Source organism: Chiloscyllium punctatum, chromosome 34 (assembly GCF_047496795.1).
Source record: "Chiloscyllium punctatum isolate Juve2018m chromosome 34, sChiPun1.3, whole genome shotgun sequence".
Classification (NCBI taxonomy): Eukaryota; Metazoa; Chordata; class Chondrichthyes; order Orectolobiformes; family Hemiscylliidae; genus Chiloscyllium; species Chiloscyllium punctatum.
The window spans coordinates 51,532,070-51,551,907 of NC_092772.1; the positions used below are offsets into that span (position 1 = coordinate 51,532,070).

General features: G+C 40.9%; 1 protein-coding gene across 4 annotated transcripts in view; it reads right to left on the reverse strand.

Moving 5' to 3' along the window:
• LOC140458836 (uncharacterized) overlaps nt 1–19,838 on the reverse strand; it is a 62,197-nt gene that overhangs the window by 38,360 nt on the left and 3,999 nt on the right. The gene's annotated exons all lie outside the window — the stretch shown is intronic.

Sequence of the window (19,838 nt, forward strand, 5' to 3'; positions counted from 1 at the left end):
CAAATGCGTGAGTGTGAGTGTGAGTGTGTGTGTGAGTGTGTGTGTGAATGCGAGTGTGTGTGTGTGAGTGGGCATGTGCATGTGTGTGTGAGTGAGTGTGAGTGTGTGTGTGAATGAGTGTGTGTGTGTGCCTGTATGTGTGTGTGTATGTATGTGTGTGAGTGTGTGTGTGTGAGTGTGAGTGTGTTATTGTGAGTGTGTGTGTGTGAGTATGAGTGTGTGTGTGAGTGTGTGCATGTGTGTGAGTTTGTGAGTGTGTTTGTGAGTGTGTGTGTGAGTGTGTGTGTGTCTGTGTGTGTGAGTGTGTGTGTGAGTGTGTATGTCTGTGTGTGTGAGTATGTGAGTGTGTAAGAGTGTGTGAGTGTGTGTGAATTTGTATGTGTGCGTGAGTCTGTGTGTTTTTATGTGTTAGTGTGTGTGAGTGTGTGTGAGTGCGTGAGTGTGTGTGTGAGTGTGTGTGTGTGAGTGCGTGCGTGAGTGTGTGTGAGTGTGGGTGTGAGCGAGTGTGTGTGAGTGTGGGTGTGAGTGAGTGTGTGTGAGTGTGCGTGTCTGTGTGTGTTTGTATGTGTGAGTGTGTGTGTGTGAGTGTGTGCGTGTGTGTGTGTTTGTATGTGTGAGTGTGTGTGTCTCTGTGTGCGCGTGAGTGTGTGCGCGTGTGTGTGAGTGGGTGTGTGTGTGTCTGTGAGTGTGTGTGTGAGAATGTGTGAGTGCGAGTGTGTGTGTAAGTGGGTGTGTGCGTGTGTGTGTGAGTGAGTGTGAGTGTGTGCGTGAGTGGGTGTGTGTCTGTGTGTGAGTGTGTGTGAGTGTGAGTGTGTGTGTGTCTCTGTGTGTGCGTGAGTGTATGAGTGTGTGTGTTTGCAAGTGTGTGTGATTGCGAGTGTGTGTGTGTATGTGAGTGGGTGTGTGTGTGTGTGAGTGAGTGTGTGTGAGTGTGTGCATGTCTATGTGTGAGTGTGTCTGAGTGTGGGTGTGAGTGAGTGTGTGTGAGTAAATGTGTGTGTGAGTGTGCATGTGTCTGTATGTGTGATTGCGTGTGTGTGTGAGTGTATGTGTTAGTGAGTGTTTGTGAGTGTGTGTGTGTGCATGTGTGTGAGTATGTGAGTGTGTGAGTGAGTGTGTGTGTGTGAGTGAGTGTGTGAGTGAGTGTGTGTGTGAGTGAGTGTGTGAAAATGTGTGTGTGAGTGGGTGTGTACGTGTGAGTGCAAGTGTGTGTGTGTGAGTGTGGGTGTGAGTGTGTGAATATGTGTGTGAGTGTGAGAGCTTGTGTGCGAGTGTGAATGTGTGTCTGTGTGTGTGTCTGTGTGAGTGTGTGCGCGTGTGTGTATGTGTGTGTGAATGTGTGTGTGTCTGTGTGTGCGTGTGCTTGTGTGTGAGTATGTGAGTGTGTGTGAGTGAGAGTGTGGGTGTGTGTGTTTGTATGTGTGAGTGTGTGTGTTGAGTCTGTGTGTGTGTCTCTGTGTGTGTGAGTGCGTGTCTGTGTGTGAGTGTGTGTCTGTACTTCCGTGAGTGTGTGTGTGTCCGTGTGTGTGAGAGTGTGAGTATCTCTGTGTGTGTATGTGTCTGGGAGTTTGTGTGTGAGAGTGAGTGCGTGAGTGTGAGTGTATGTGTGTGAGTGTGTGTGTGTGTGAGTGTGAGTGTATGTGTGAGTGTGTCTGTCTGTGTGTGAGTATGGGTATGAGTGTGTGAGCTTGTGTGTGTGTGTCTGTGTATGTGAGTGTGTCTGTGTGTGCGTGTGTGTGAGTGTGTGTGTGTGTGAGAGTGTGTGTGAGTGAGTGTGAGTGTGACTGTGCATGTCTGTGTGAGTGTGTGTGTTGAGTCTGTGTGTGTGTGTGTGTGCGTCTCTGTGTGTGTGAGTGCGTGTCTGTGTACTGCGTCTGTGTGTGTGTATATCTGTGTGTGAGTTTGTGTCTGTGATTGTGTGAGTGCGTGTGTGTCTGTGTATATGTGAGTGCATACGTCTGTCTGTGTACATGTGAGTGTGTGTGTATCTGTGAGTGTGTCTGTGTGTATGTCTGTGTGTGTGTCTGTGTATGTGTCTGAGTGTGTGTGTGTCTGTGTGTGTTTGTGTGTATGTCTGTGTGTATTAGTGTGTGTGATATTGTGTGTGAGTGTGAGTGTCAGTGTGTGTGAGTGTGTGTGTGTCTGTATATGTATGAGTGTGTTTGTGTGAGTGTGAGTGAGTGAGTGTGAGTGTGTGTCTGTGTGTGTTTTTGTATGTGTCTGTGTGTATGAGTGCTTGTGTGATTGTGTGTGAGTGTGGGTGTCTGTGTGTGTAAGTGTGTGTGTGTCTGTATATGTATGAGTGTGTGTGTGAGTGTGTGTGAGTGTGTATGTGTCTGTGTGTGTGTGTGTTTGTGCGTCTGTATGTGTGTATGAGTGTGAGTGCGAGTGTGTGTGTGTGAGTGTGTCTGTGTGTGTGAGTGTGTGTATATGAGTGTCTGTGTGTGAGTGTGTGTGAGTGTGTATGTGTGTGAGTGTGTGTGTGTGTGAGTGTGTGTGTAGCTAAATCAGAATTTGATGCTGGATTACATATCACTCCGGTAATCTGAGTTGCCATGGCTACACGCACGAGGAGACAGAGAAAGAGGCTAAAGAATCACACAGCCAGCCTGGAATCCCATCCTGTCACTGGCAAACTCAATCTGTTGGCTCATGTCGGAAATGCCTTTAGCCATTAAATGCTGGAGTGGGACTCGAACCTCCAGGTCTTCAGGCTCGGACGCTACCTTCTGCCCAGCAGAACCACCCTGACACCCATCACAAAACTATTTGATTTGATTTGAATTTGATTTGATTTTGAGTTGAATTTGATTAATTTGGAATTTGATTTGAATTTTATTAGATTTGAAATTGTTTTGAATTTGATTGGATTTCATTTGATTTGAATTTTTAAAAATTTGATTTAATTTAAATTCGAAGTGATTTGATTTCTTTTATTATTGTCACATGCACCGAGATACAGAGAGAAATATTTTCTTGTGTATTAACCAGGCAAATCCTACCTGACCTAAGTATATCGGGGTAATAGAACAGAATGTAGTGTTACAGAGAAGGTGCAGAGAGAGAGATCAAACTCTGATGTATGAGAGATCTGTTCATAAGTCTGGTAACAGCAGGGAAGAAGCTGATCTTGAATCTGGTGGTATGTGCTTTTTTGAACTTTCATATATTCTGCCTGATGGAAGTGGGTGGAAAAGAGTATAAATGGGGTAGGAGGGGGTCTTTGAAGATGTTGGCTACTTTTACAAGACAGTGGGAAGTGTAGATATTGTTACGACACAGTGATGAACCCTTCTGTTAATTAAACAAAACACCCAGAGTAGCTCACCTCACCTCATAATCTGTTATAATACGAGTGACTGAGAACTCCCAAATTCTACTATTCAAAGGAAATAACATCAGTTTATTCTTTAAGTCTAAAAGTAAACATTGAACAACAGCTTTTCACAACTCCAAACCCTCTTTCTCTTAACTGCTTATTATCTGCCTCCAATTCCATCACAATATACTGTTCCAATAAAACACTTATTAAAATTACATCAACTTAATTTCAAAACCACACAGCCGCTGTCGTCTTCAGTGTCTGTCTTCTTCTGGCTGAAGATTTCCCTGGGTCACCTTCTTTCTTTTTACTGTGAAGGTGTTTCATAAGAAAATGTATCTTTGATAGAGAGTGTTTCAATGTCTTGGGTCTCTCTCTCTCTCTCTCTCGATGTCAGTTACTCGGTCTGACTTTCAAAATGTCTGTCTTTTATATACCCCCAACATCGGATCGTCTCATTAGTTCGAAGTTGGCAAAACTACAAATTCAAAATTGATTGTGTTTTAGTATCCTGGGGCATAACTGAAACAAGGAGAAAGTGAGGACTGCAGACGCTGGAGAGTCAGAGTCAAGAGTGTGGTGCTGGAAAAGCACAGCAAGTCAGGCAGCATCCAAGGAGCAGGAGAATCGACGTTTCGGGTGTAAACCCTTCAGGAATGAGGCTCATTCCTGATAGAACATCGATATTCCTGCTCCTCGGATGCTGCCTGACTAGCTGTGCTTTTCCAGTACCATGCTCATAATTTAAACTGATTGGTTAAATTCAAAATCATTGTCAAAACAGCAACCAAAACTCTGGGATCTATTTCACAGCCAAATGTTACATATTTTCAATTTTCCAGTACTCTCTGAAGCTGCTCTTGCAAGCTCTCGGTGCAGAACAGCACTCACTCCCTCTTCAAGGTACAGTACATGTCTTCAGCTTCATAACAATGGAGTCAATGGATGGAAGGTTGGTTTGTGTGGTGAACTAAGCTATGTTCATGACTCTCTGCAGTTTCTCATGGTCTTGGCCCAGCGCTGTTACCGTTCCACGTTTTGTGTTGCATTCGGATAAGATAAAGTTCGAGTGGCGTGTAATGTGGGGGCGAAATGTGGCTTGCGTTTAGACATCAGGCATTCTTCACCACCCTACACCCTCCACCCCCACCCATCTCAGATTCTATTCCATCCCTGATCAATGCAGAGGTGATTGTCTATTGCTATCATTGTGCAGCTGTTAATCCAGTCACCAGCGTCATGTGCTGAGAACCAGGGGGTCCAAACCCTCCCAAGACAGAGGGTGGAATAGGGTTTGGTTAATCCAAGTCGCGTAATGACTGTGAAACCATTGTTGATTGTAAGGGAAAGTGCCACCTGGTTTGCCAATATAATGCAATGTAAATTCCAAGGAGTTAAAGGTATCAAAGGATAGGTGGGCAGCACAGTGGCTCAGTGGTTAGCACCGCTGCCTCACAGCACCAGGGACCTGGGTTCGATTCCCCCCTGACTGTGTGGAGTTTGCACATTCTCCCTGTGTCTGTGTAGGTTTCCTCCAGGTGCTCTGGTTTCCTCCCACAATTCAAAGATGTGCAGGTCAGGTGAATTGGCCACGCTAAATTGCCTGTAGTGTTAGGTGCGTTAGTCAGGGGTAAACATAGGATAGGGGAATGGGTTTGGGTGGGTTACTCTTCGGAGGGTCGGTGTGGACTGGTTGGGCCGATGGGCCTGTTTCCACACTGTAGAGAATCTAATCTAATACAGCAAAAAGTAGGACCATGGTATAGAGCTGGATGAACAGCCGTTATCCTGTTGAAGGGCTGAATGGCCTGCTGTTGTTCGAATGTTCTACGTTAGGGAAGGAACCTTCCATCCTTACTCACTGTGACCCTCCCACGGCAGGACTATCTTAGATTGGAGCGACTGGGCCTGTATACCCTTGAGTTTAGAAGACTGAGGGGGGATCTGATTGAGACGTATAAGATTATTAAAGGATTGGACACTCTGGAGGCAGGGAACATGTTTCTGCTGATGGGTGAGCCCCGAACCAGAGGACACAGCTTAAAAATAAGGGGTCGGCCACTTAGAACAGAGATGAAGAGAAACTTCTTCACCCAGGGAGTGGGGGCTGTGTGGAATGCTCTGCCCCAGAGGGAAGTGGAGGCCCAGTCTCTGGGTTTGTTTAAGAAAGAGTTGGATAGAGCTCTTAAGGATAGTGGAATCAAGGGTTATGGGGATAAGGCAGGAACAGGATACTGATTGAGGATGATCAACCATGATCATAATGAATGGTGGTGCTGGCTCGAAGGGCAGAATGGCCTACTCCTGCACCTATTGTCTATTCACTCCAGGCCCACAGCAAGTGGCTGATTAGTAAAGATGTTATCGAGCTGGAAAGGGGTGGAGAAAAGATTTATGGGAAAGCTTGCCGATTATGGAAGGTTTGAGTTATAAGGAGAGGCTGAGATTTTTCTGACTGGAGCGTTGGAGGCTGAGGGGTGACCTTACAGAAGTCTATAAAACCATGAGGGGCATGGATGGGGTAAATAGATAAGGTCTTTCTCCTGGGGTGGGGGAGTCACCTCAGAACATAGGAGACTGGGAGGGGAACCTTACAGAAGATCACGAGACGTATGGATAGGGTGAACCCACTCATTCTTTTCCACAGGGTTGGGGAATCGAGGACTAGATTGGATTCCCTACAGTGTGGAAACAGGCCCTTCGGCCCAACAAGTCCACACTGACCCTCCGAAGAGTAACCAACCCAGACCTACTTCTCTCTGACTAATGTACCTATGGGCAATTTCCCATGGCCAATCCACCCTAACCTTCACATCTTTGGACTGTGGGAGGAAACCGGAGCACCCGGAGGAAACCCACGCAGACATGGGGAGGACGTGCAAACTCCACACAGTCACCCAAGGCTGGGATCGAACCCGGGTCCCTGGCGCTGTGAGGCAGCAGTGCTAACCGCTGAGCCACCATGCCACCCCCAACAGCAGCACAGAGGGGCATAGGTTTAGGGTGAGAGGGGAAAGATTTAAAAGGAATGTGAGGGGCAACGTTTTCACCCAGAGGGTGGTACGTGTATGGAATGAGCTGCCAGAGGAAGTGGTGGAGGTTGGTACAATGACAGCATTTAAAAGGCATCTGGATGGGGAGATGAATAGGACGGGGTTTGGAGGGATATGGGCCGGGTGCTGGCAGACGGGACGAGATTAGTTTAGGATTTCTGGGTTAGCATGGACGAGTTGGACCGAAGGGCCTGTTTCCTCACTGAAGGACTCTCTGAACGTTAACTTGCCTCTGAGTAATTGGAGATGGGGGAACAAAAACTAGCCTGGCCAGGGAAATGAATGAAGGAAATGAAAAATTCAACGCGGACTTGCTACACAATCCCCCGCAAACCCCCCCCCCCCTCCAAACTTGAACCTTTAACCAGCACTTATCAGGCCACTGTTGGTGAAGTCTTGCTGTGCTCAGTTTAGTCAGCGTTCTCTGGAAACTGGCAGTGGTGGTTGACTACACTTCCCAAGCGGTGGGTGTCACAACAGCTTGGACAGTGATGCTGAGAAACCTGGCTTTCCTGTTTTACGAAATGCCTGAGGTTTCACAACAGACTCGGGGAGGCCTGTAACAAGAGCTGAGACTTGAATCATTTGTATTAAACATGTGCAAACGATCTGGTGTTCAGGGGGCATGGCATTTGGGAACCGCACAGGAGCAAGAAGAATTCCCAACGTTTTCAGGCAGTTCTCAAATTTCTTTCGGATTATCATTTCGGCGCACAGAAATCGTGGCAAGGCAAGGTGAAGTGAAATTATTTCGGAAGGCCAGCTAGCCACTCAGAGACATGACACGGAAGCATCCGATTTCCGATTCAAGTTGGCACCTCAATGGTAGGATCCCGACAGTGCGGAGAGAGGCCATTTGTCCATTCGAATCTGCACTGACCAACCATTCCATCCACATAACTGCAGCTTGGTCATGAGGAGACAATGTTCCCCACGCAATCAGGAGCAGTTCAGCGTGGTCAATCCCCCTAAACCCACACAGTACGGGACAGTTCAGCGTGGTCAATCCCCCTAAACCCACACAGTATGGGACAGTTCAGCGTGGTCAATCCCCCTAAACCCACACAGTATGGGACAGTTCAGCGTGGTCAATCCCCCTAAACCCACACAGTATGGGACAGTTCAGCGTGGTCAATCCCCCTAAACCCACACAGTATGGGACAGTTCAGCGTGGTCAATCCCCCTAAACCCACACAGTACGGGACAGTTCAGCGTGGTCAATCCCCCTAAACCCACACAGTACGGGACAGTTCAGCGTGGTCAATCCCCCTAAACCCACACAGCACGGGACAGCCAATTCACCCTTACTTGTACGTGTGAGAGAGTGAGTTTATCCATGGAAGTGAGAGATTGTGTGTGCGTGCAAGAGAGAGAAAACGTGTGAGAGTGAGTGTGCAAGAGAGAGTGTGAGGGAGAGACAGAGAATGTGCGAGAGAAAGCATGTGAGAGCAACTATCTGAGAGAGAGAGAACGTATGAGAGAACGTGTGAGAGAGAACGTATGAAAGAGAACATGTGTGAGAGAGAGAGCGTGTGAGTGAGAACGTGACAGAGAGCGCGTGTGAGAGTGACCGAAAGAGAGAGTGTATGAGAGAGAATGTGAAAGAGAGCATGTGTGAGAGCGTGCGAGAGAGAGTGTGTGTGAGAGAGACCATGCGAGAGAGAGAATGTGTGAGAGAGTGTGCGCGAGAATGTGTGAGAGAGAGAGAGAATGTATGAAAGAGAACATGCGTGAGAGAGAGAGCATGTGAGAGAGAATGTGTGAGAGAGAGAATGTGAGAGAGAATGTGTGAGAGAGTGTGCGCGAGAATGTGTGAGAGAGAGAGAGAATGTATGAAAGAGAACATGCGTGAGAGAGAGAGCATGTGAGAGAGAATATGTGAGAGAGAGAATGTGAGAGAGAATGTGTGAGAGAGTGTGCGCGAGAATGTGTGAGAGAGAGAGAGAATGTATGAAAGAGAACATGCGTGAGAGAGAGAGCATGTGAGAGAGAATGTGTGAGAGAGAGAATGTGAGAGAGAATGTGTGAGAGAGAGAGCATGTGAGAGAGAATGTGTGAGAGAGAGCATGTGAGAGAGAATGTGTGAGAGAGAGAGCATGTGAGAGAGAGTAAACATGTGACAGAAAATGTGAGAGTGTACAAGAGAGATAGTGTGTGAGAGAGTATACAAGAGAGAGAGCAAGTGAGAGCGTACGAGAGAGAGACTGTGTGAGAGAGAGCATGCGAGAGAGAGTGTGTGAGAGAGTGTGTGTGAGAGAGTGTGAGAGAGCATGCGAGAGAAAGTGTGTGAGAGAGAGCGTGCATGAGAGAGTGTGTGAGAGAGAGTGTGCGAGAGAGATTGTGCGAGAGAGTTTGTGAGAGAGAGAGTGTGAGAGACCATGCGAGAGAGAGAGAGAGTGTGTGAGAGAGCGTACGAGAGAGAGAGTGCAAGAGAGAATGTGCAAGAGAGAGCGTGAGAGAGAGAGAGAGAGAATGAGAGTGTGCGCGAGAGAGTGTGTGAGAGAGTGTGTGAGAGAGTGTTAGAGAGCATGTGAGAGAGAGTGTGAGAGAGACCGTGCGAGAGAGAGAGAGAGAGCGTGCGCGAGAGTGTGTGAGAGAGCGTGCGAGAGAGAGTGCAAGAGAGAGGGTGTGCGAGAGAGAGTGTGTGAGAGACAGAGAGCATGTGAGAGAGAGTGTGAGAGAGAGAGCGTGCGAGAGAGAGAGAGCATGCAAAAAAGAGAGAACGTGTGAGAGAGTGTGTGAGAGAGAGAGAATGTGAGAGAGTGTGAGAGAATGTGAACCTGCCTGAGAAACAGACTGTGTGCATGGGAGAGAAGGAGAATGCATGCATATGAGAGAGTGTGTTAGTGTGTGTGTGAGGGAGAGAGAGTGTGTGTTAGTGTGTGTGTGAGGGAGAGAGAGTGGGTGTTAGTGTGTGTGTGAGGGAGAGAGAGAGTGTGTTAGTGTGTGTGTGAGGGAGAGAGAGTGTGTGTTAGTGTGTGTGTGAGGGAGAGAGAGTGGGTGTTAGTGTGTGGGTGGGGGAGAGAGAGTGTGTGTTAGTGTGTGGGTGGGGGAGAGAGAGTGTGTGTTAGTGTGTGTGGGTGAGGGAGAGAGAGTGGGTGTTAGTGTGTGTGTGAGGGAGAGAGAGTGGGTGTTAGTGTGTGTGTGAGGGAGAGAGAGTGGGTGTTAGTGTGTGGGTGCATGTGAGGGAGAGAGAGTGTGTGTTAGTGTGTGGGTGGGGGAGAGAGAGTGTGTGTTAGTGTGTGTGTGAGGGAGAGAGAGTGTGTGTTAGTGTGTGTGTGAGGGAGAGAGAGTGTGTGTTAGTGTGTGTGTGAGGGAGAGAGAGTGTGTGTTAGTGTGTGTGTGAGGGAGAGAGAGTGGGTGTTAGTGTGTGTGTGAGGGAGAGAGAGTGTGTGTTAGTGTGTGTGTGAGGGAGAGAGAGTGTGTGTTAGTGTGTGTGTGAGGGAGAGAGAGTGGGTGTTAGTGTGTGTGTGAGGGAGAGAGAGTGGGTGTTAGTGTGTGGGTGAGGGAGAGAGAGTGTGTGTTAGTGTGTGTGTGAGGGAGAGAGAGTGTGTGTTAGTGTGTGGGTGAGGGAGAGAGAGTGTGTGTTAGTGTGTGGGTGCATGTGAGGGAGAGAGAGTGTGTGTTAGTGTGTGTGTGAGGGAGAGAGAGTGTGTGTTAGTGTGTGTGTGAGGGAGAGAGAGTGTGTGTTAGTGTGTGGGTGCATGTGAGGGAGAGAGAGTGTGTGTTAGTTTGTGGGTGGGGGAGAGAGAGTGTGTGTTAGTGTGTGTGTGAGGGAGAGAGAGTGTGTGTTAGTGTGTGTGTGAGGGAGAGAGAGTGTGTGTTAGTGTGTGTGTGAGGGAGAGAGAGTGGGTGTTAGTGTGTGTGTGAGGGAGAGAGAGTGGGTGTTAGTGTGTGTGTGAGGGAGAGAGAGTGGGTGTTAGTGTGTGGGTGCATGTGAGGGAGAGAGAGTGTGTGTTAGTGTGTGTGTGAGGGAGAGAGAGTGTGTGTTAGTGTGTGTGTGAGGGAGAGAGAGTGGGTGTTAGTGTGTGTGTGAGGGAGAGAGAGTGTGTGTTAGTGTGTGTGTGAGGGAGAGAGAGTGGGTGTTAGTGTGTGTGTGAGGGAGAGAGAGTGTGTGTTAGTGTGTGTGTGAGGGAGAGAGAGTGGGTGTTAGTGTGTGGGTGAGGGAGAGAGAGTGTGTGTTAGTGTGTGGGTGCATGTGAGGGAGAGAGAGTGTGTGTTAGTGTGTGTGTGAGGGAGAGAGAGTGGGTGTTATTGTGTGGGTGCATGTGAGGGAGAGAGAGTGTGTGTTAGTGTGTGGGTGAGGGAGAGAGAGTGGGTGTTAGTGTGTGTGTGAGGGAGAGAGAGTGTGTGTTAGTGTGTGTGTGAGGGAGAGAGAGTGGGTGTTAGTGTGTGTGTGAGGGAGAGAGAGTGTGTGTTAGTGTGTGTGTGAGGGAGAGAGAGTGGGTGTTAGTGTGTGTGTGAGGGAGAGAGAGTGTGTGTTAGTGTGTGTGTGAGGGAGAGAGAGTGGGTGTTAGTGTGTGTGTGAGGGAGAGAGAGTGTGCGTGTGTGTGTGAGGGAGAGAGAGTGGGTGTTAGTGTGTGGGTGAGGGAGAGAGAGTGTGTGTTAGTGTGTGGGTGCATGTGAGGGAGAGAGAGTGTGTGTTAGTGTGTGGGTGGGGGAGAGAGAGTGTGTGTTAGTGTGTGTGTGAGGGAGAGAGAATGGGTGTTAGTGTGTGGGTGCATGTGAGGGAGAGAGAGTGTGTGTTAGTGTGTGGGTGAGGGAGAGAGAGTGTGTGTTAGTGTGTGTGTGAGGGAGAGAGAGTGTGTGTTAGTGTGTGTGTGAGGGAGAGAGAGTGGATGTTAGTGTGTGTGTGTGGGAGAGAGAGTGTGTGTTAGTGTGTGTGTGAGGGAGAGAGAGTGTGTGTTAGTGTGTGTGTGAGGGAGAGAGAGTGGATGTTAGTGTGTGTGTGAGAGAGAGAGAGTGGGTGTTAGTGTGTGTGTGAGGGAGAGAGAGTGGGTGTTAGTGTGTGGGTGCATGTGAGGGAGAGAGAGTGTGTGTTAGTGTGTGTGTGAGGGAGAGAGAGTGGGTGTTAGTGTGTGTGTGAGGGAGAGAGAGTGTGTGTTAGTGTGTGTGTGAGGGAGAGAGAGTGGGTGTTAGTGTGTGGGTGCATGTGAGGGAGAGAGAGTGTGTGTTAGTGTGTGTGTGAGGGAGAGAGAGTGTGTATTAGTGTGTGTGTGAGGGAGAGAGAGAGGGTGTTAGTGTGTGGGTGGGGGAGAGAGAGTGTGTGTTAGTGTGTGTGTGAGGGAGAGAGAGTGTGTGTTAGTGTGTGTGTGAGGGAGAGAGAATGGGTGTTAGTGTGTGGGTGCATGTGAGGGAGAGAGAGTGTGCGTGTGGGTGTGAGTGTGTGGGTGTGTGTGTGAGAGAGAGAGAGTGAGAGTGTGTCGGTGTGCGTGTGTGTTTGTACCAAATGCAATAATTAATGGACTGAACTGTCACAGAAACTCTGGAAAAGCTGAAGATTTGTTTTGGACAGACACAGTGAATCAGATGTGGGCTGGTTATGGGCTGAGTCTGAGAGTGTGAGTGTGTCTATGTGAGTGTGAGTGTGTATATATGAGTGTGTGCGTCTGTGTGTCACACACACAAGCACAGAGACACACAAACACTCACACATGCTCACTCACACACACTCACTCACACACATGCACAGACACTCACACATGCTCACACACACACGCTCACACACACACATGCAGACACACACTCACACACACACACTCACTCACACACATGCACAGACACACACACTCACACACTCACTCACACACATGCAGACACACACTCACTCACACACACACATGCAGACACACACACTCACGCACACACACTCACTTACACACACACATGCAGACACACACACTCACACACACACACACTCACACACACACTCACACACATGCACAGATACACACTCACTCACACACATGCACAGACACACACTCACTCACCCACATGCACAGACACACACACTCACTCACTCACACACATACACAGACACACACACACATGCACAGACACACACACTCACTCACACACACACGCTCATACACACACATGCAGACACACACTCACTCACACACACACACACACACTCACTCACACACATGCACAGATACACACTCACTCACACACACACACACACACACATGCATAGACACAGACACACATGCAGCCATACATGCAGACACACACTCTCTCACACATGCACATACACACACATGCAGTCATTCACACACACACACACCCTCAGACAGACACACACACACACACACACACACATGCACACACACACGATAAACCCTGTGACCTATCTAGTTATTAGATTATCACCACACTTCATTTGTCTACTTTTTAAAATTCTTTCATTTCAGTTTATACTTTCATTTTGGCTAACCCAGGAACCCTTCGGTTAATATCTGCACCTTCCAGCTGCTTCCTTTGTGAGAAAGGATTTCCTCATCCCTCCCTCTTGCTTTATTTATGGTCCTGTTGACTTAATTCAGTACCTTCTGGTACTTCACATACACTCCTGTAAATGAGAACAAGATCCACCCTGCTCTCTCCCCACAACCACCAATCCCCCGCTTCTCACCCCACCATTCCAACCTGACGAGACACCTCGTGACTTCAAAAGTACTGCTCTCAACCTCTTATTCTTCAGAAGCCTTGGTTTCTCCACCTCCACGTGACTCCATTCCCTCACACTGCCCCCAATCCATTCACCTGTGCCTTGTGCGTACCTGCATCTTCACTCTGAAGTGTGGGCAGGATATTCCAAGGGAGTCCTGACCAGCATTGGATACATATTTCACCAAAACGTCCTCATTTCTGTTCTCTCTCCCCCTTGTTCCTAAAACCCAGGATCCTGTACACGTTACACCTGTCACGTGATTATCCACTAACTCTCTGTTCCTCCTTTAGAAATTCAATTTTCCTTTCAGGGGTAGTTTACTCACTAACCTGCAGTGGGCACATCTCTGAGGTTAGAGCAGGGACTTGAGCCCAGGTTTGCTGGTCCACAGGTAGGGACGCTACCACCCCACCTTTCTTTTATATTGCCTCACCCAATTCTTCAGACCAAATGATAACACCCTCTTGCCATCCATTCAAAACGGGGGCGGGGGGTGGGGTGGGGTTGGTCAGAGAAATGGACTCACAAACTCTTAACATTCTCCTGTACCTGTGTTTTTGTTTTTGCTGCTGTTTACCTATTATTTACTATCTATGTGACTTTACTCTGCCTGGATTGTTCACAAGACAAAGCTTTTCGCTGTGTCTCGGTACACAACACAATAAATTCAATTCCGTTCAATTCAATTTAGTTCAATTCAATTCAATTCAATTCAAATCAATTCAATTCAAATCACTTCAGTTCAATTCAATTCAGTTCAATGCAATTCAATTCAATTCAATTCAGTTCAAATCAATTCAATTCAATTCAATTCAAATCAATTCAATTCAATTCAGTTCGATACAATTCAGTTCAATTCAATTCAATTCAGTTCAGTTCAATTCAATTCAGTTTAATTCAATTCAATTCAATTCAACTCAATTTAATTTAAATCAATTCAATTCAATTCCATTCAGTTCAATTCAATTCAATTCAGTTGAATTCAATTCAGTTGAATTCAATTCAATTCAATTCAATTCAGTTCAATTCAATTCAATTCAATTCAGTTTAATTCAAATCAATTCAATTCAATTCAATTCAGTTCAATTCAATTCAATTCAGTTCAATTCAATTCAGTTTAATTCAAATCAATTGAATTCAAATCAATTCAGTTCAATTCAATTAAATTCAATTCAGTTCAATTCAATTCAGTTCAATTCAATTCAATTCAAATCAAATCAATTCAATTCAATTCAGTTCAATTCAATTCAAGTCAATTCCATTAAATTCAGTTCAATTCAATTCAGTTCAATTCAATTCAATTCAGTTCAATTCAATTCAATTCAATTCAAATCACTTCAGTTCAATTCAATTCAGTTCAATGCAATTCAATTCAATTCAATTCAGTTCAAATCAATTCAATTCAAATCAATTCAATTCAATTCAGTTCGATACAATTCAGTTCAATTCAATTCAATTCAGTTCAATTCAATTCAGTTTAATTCAATTCAATTCAATTCAACTCAATTTAATTTAAATCAATTCAATTCAATTCCATTCAGTTCAATTCAATTCAAGTCAATTCCATTAAATTCAGTTCAATTCAATTCAGTTCAATTCAATTCAATTCAATTCAATTCAAATAACTTCAGTTCAATTCAATTCAGTTCAATGCAATTCAATTCAATTCAATTCAGTTCAAATCAATTCAATTCAATTCAATTCAAATCAATTCAATTCAATTCAGTTCGATACAATTCAGTTCAATTCAATTCAATTCAGTTCAATTCAATTCAGTTTAATTCAATTCAATTCTATTCAACTCAATTTAATTTAAATCAATTCAATTCAATTCCATTCAGTTCAATTCAATTCAATTCAGTTGAATTCAATTCAGTTGAATTCAATTCAATTCAATTCAATTCAAATCAATTCAATTCAGTTCAATTCAATTCAATTCAATTCAGTTTAATTCAAATCAATTCAATTCAATTCAATTCAGTTCAATTCAATTCAATTCAGTTCAATTCAATTCAGTTTAATTCAAATCAATTGAATTCAAATCAATTCAGTTCAATTCAATTAAATTCAATTCAGTTCAATTCAATTCAGTTCAATTCAATTCAATTCAAATCAATTCAATTCAAATCAAATCACATCAATTCAATTCAGTTCAATTCAATTCAAGTCAATTCCATTAAATTCAGTTCAATTCAATTCAGTTCAATTCAATTCAATTCAGTTCAATTCAATTCAATTCAATTCAAATCAATTCAATTCAAATCAATTCAGTTCAATTCAAATCAATTAAATTCAAATCAGTTCAATTCAACTCAATTCATTTCAATTCAATTCAGTTCAATTCAATTCAATTCAATTCAATTCAACTCAATTCAATTCAATTCAGTTTAATTCAAATCAATTCAATTCAATTCAGTTCCATTCAAATCAATTCAATTCAATTTAATTCAGTTCAATTCAATTCAATTCAATTCATTTCAGCTCAATTCAATTCAATTCAAATCAATTCAGTTCATTTCGGTTCAATTCAATTCAATTCAATTCAGTTTAATTTAATTCAAATCAATTCAATTCAATTCAAATCCATACAATTCAAATCAATTCAGTTCAATTCAGTTCAGTTCAATTCAATTCAATTCAGTTCTATTCAATTCAATTTAGTTCAATTCAATTCAGTTTAATTCACTTCAAATCAATTCAATTCAAATCAATTCAGTTAAATTCAATTCAAATCAATTCAATTCAATTCAGTTCAATTCAAATCAATTCAGTTCTATTCAATTCAATTCAATTCAAATCAATTCACATCAATTCATTTCAGTTCAATTCAATTCAAATCAAATCAATTCAATTCAAATCCATTCAATTCAAGATAATTTAGTTCATTCAATTCAGTTCAATTCTGTTCAATTCAATTCAGTTCCATTCAATTCAATTCAATTCAATTCCGTTCAATTCAATTCACTTCAATTCAATTCAGTTCGATTCGAATCAATTCAATTCAAATCAATTCAGCTCAATTCAATTCAATTCAGTTCAATTCAATTCAGTTCAATTCAATTCAATTCAGTTCAGTTCAATTCAGTTCAATTCAATTCAATTCCGTTCAATTCAATTCACTTCAATTCAATTCAGTTCGATTCGAATCAATTCAATTCAAATCAATTCAGTTCAATTCAATACAATTCAGTTCAATTCAATTCAATTTTATTCAATTCAATTCAATTCAGTTCAATTCAATTCAATTAAATTCAGCTCAATTCAATTCAGTTCAATTCAATTCAGTTCAGTTCAATTCAGTTTAATTCACTTCAAATCAATTCAATTCAATTCAGTTCAGTTAAATTCAATTCAAATCAATTCAATTCAATTCAGTTCAATTCAAATCAATTCAGTTCTATTCAATTCAATTCAATTCAAATCAATTCACATCAATTCATTTCAGTTCAATTCAATTCAAATCAAATCAATTCAATTCAAATCCATTCAATTCAAGATAATTTAGTTCATTCAATTCAGTTCAATTCTGTTCAATTCAATTCAATTCAATTCAGTTCCATTCAATTCAATTCAATTCAATTCAGCTCAATTCAATTCAATTCAGTTCAATTCAATTCAGTTCAATTCAATTCAATTCAGTTCAGTTCAATTCAGTTCAATTCAATTCAATTCCGTTCAATTCAATTCACTTCAATTCAATTCAGTTCGATTCGAATCAATTCAATTCAAATCAATTCAGTTCAATTCAATTCAGTTCAATTCAATACAATTCAGTTCAATTCAATTCAATTTTATTCAATTCAATTCAATTCAGTTCAATTCAATTCAGTTCAGTTCAATTCAGTTTAATTCACTTCAAATCAATTCAATTCAATTCAGTTCAGTTAAATTCAATTCAAATCAATTCAATTCAATTCAGTTCAATTCAAATCAATTCAGTTCTATTCAATTCAATTCAATTCAAATCAATTCACATCAATTCATTTCAGTTCAATTCAATTCAAATCAAATCAATTCAATTCAAATCCATTCAATTCAAGATAATTTAGTTCATTCAATTCAGTTCAATTCTGTTCAATTCAATTCAATTCAATTCAGTTCCATTCAATTCAATTCAATTCAATTCAGCTCAATTCAATTCAATTCAGTTCAATTCAATTCAGTTCAATTCAAATCAATTAAATTCAAATCAGTTCAATTCAACTCAATTCATTTCAATTCAATTCAGTTCAATTCAATTCAATTCAATTCAACTCAATTCAATTCAATTCAGTTTAATTCAAATCAATTCAATTCAATTCAGTTCCATTCAAATCAATTCAATTCAATTTAATTCAGTTCAATTCAATTCAATTCAATTCATTTCAGCTCAATTCAATTCAATTCAAATCAATTCAGTTCATTTCGGTTCAATTCAATTCAATTCAATTCACTTTAATTTAATTCAAATCAATTCAATTCAATTCAAATCCATACAATTCAAATCAATTCAGTTCAATTCAGTTCAGTTCAATTCAATTCAATTCAGTTCTATTCAATTCAATTTAGTTCAATTCAATTCAGTTTAATTCACTTCAAATCAATTCAATTCAAATCAATTCAGTTAAATTCAATTCAAATCAATTCAATTCAATTCAGTTCAATTCAAATCAATTCAGTTCTATTCAATTCAATTCAATTCAAATCAATTCACATCAATTCATTTCAGTTCAATTCAATTCAAATCAAATCAATTCAATTCAAATCCATTCAATTCAAGATAATTTAGTTCATTCAATTCAGTTCAATTCTGTTCAATTCAATTCAATTCAATTCAGTTCCATTCAATTCAATTCAATTCAATTTCGTTCAATTCAATTCACTTCAATTCAATTCAGTTCGATTCGAATCAATTCAATTCAAATCAATTCAGCTCAATTCAATTCAATTCAGTTCAATTCAATTCAGTTCAACTCAATTCAATTCAGTTCAGTTCAATTCAGTTCAATTCAATTCAATTCCGTTCAATTCAATTCACTTCAATTCAATTCAGTTCGATTCGAATCAATTCAATTCAAATCAATTCAGTTCAATTCAATACAATTCAGTTCAATTCAATTCAATTTTATTCAATTCAATTCAATTCAGTTCAATTCAATTCAATTAAATTCAGCTCAATTCAATTCAGTTCAATTCAATTCAGTTCAGTTCAATTCAGTTTAATTCACTTCAAATCAATTCAATTCAATTCAGTTCAGTTAAATTCAATTCAAATCAATTCAATTCAATTCAGTTCAATTCAAATCAATTCAGTTCTATTCAATTCAATTCAATTCAAATCAATTCACATCAATTCATTTCAGTTCAATTCAATTCAAATCAAATCAATTCAATTCAAATCCATTCAATTCAAGATAATTTAGTTCATTCAATTCAGTTCAATTCTGTTCAATTCAATTCAATTCAATTCAGTTCCATTCAATTCAATTCAATTCAATTCAGCTCAATTCAATTCAATTCAGTTCAATTCAATTCAGTTCAATTCAATTCAATTCAGTTCAGTTCAATTCAGTTCAATTCAATTCAATTCCATTCAATTCAATTCACTTCAATTCAATTCAGTTCGATTCGAATCAATTCAATTCAATTCAATTCAGTTCAATTCAATACAATTCAGTTCAATTCAATTCAATTTTATTCAATTCAATTCAATTCAGTTCAATTCAATTCAATTAAATTCAGCTCAATTCAATTCAGTTCAATTCAATTCAGTTCAGTTCAATTCAATTCTATTCAATTCAGTTCAATTCAATTCAGTTCAGTACAATTCAGTTCAGATCAATTCAATTCAAATCAATTCAGTTCAATTCAATTCAGTTCAATTAAATTCAATTCAATTCAGTTCAATTCAATTCAGTTCAATTCAATTCAATTCCATTCAGTTCAATTCAATTCAATTCAGTTCAATTCAATTCAGTTCAACTCAATTCAATTCAATTCAAACCAATTCAGTTCAATTCAGTTCAGTTCAATTCAATTCAATTCAGTTCAATTCAGTTCAATTCATTTCAATTCAATTCAAATCAATTCAATTCAAAGCAATTCAATTCAATTCAGTTTAATTCAATTTAATTCAAATCAATTCAATTCAAATGAATTCAATTAAATCAATTCAGTTCAATTCAATTCAATTCAAATCCATTCAATTAAAAATAATTCAGTTCATTCAATGCAGTTCAATTCAATTCAATTGAGTTCACTTAAATTAAATTTAAATCAGTTCAATTCAATTCAATTCAATTCAGTTCCATTCAATTCAAATCAATTTAATTCAACTCAATCCAGTTCAATTCAATTCAGTTCAATTCGATTCAAATCAATTCAGTTCAATTCAATTCAGTTCAATGCAATTCAGTTCATTTCAATTCAATTCAATTCAAATCAATTCAATTCAATTCAATTCAGTTCAATTCCATTCATTTCAATTTGATTCAAATCAATTCAATTCATATCAATTCAATTCAAATCAATTCAGTTCAATTCAATTCAGTTCAACTCAATTCAATTCAGTTTAATTCTATTTAATTCAAATCAATTCAATTCAAATCAATTCAGTTCAATTCAATTCAATTCAATTCAAGTCCTTTCAAATCAATTCCAATCAAATCAATTCAGTTCAATTCAATTCAATTCAGTTCAGTTCAATTCAATTCAATTCAAATCAATTCAATTCAATTCAGTTTAATTCAATACAATTCAATTCAATTCAGTTTAATTCAATTCAAATCAATTCAATGCAATTCAATTCAGT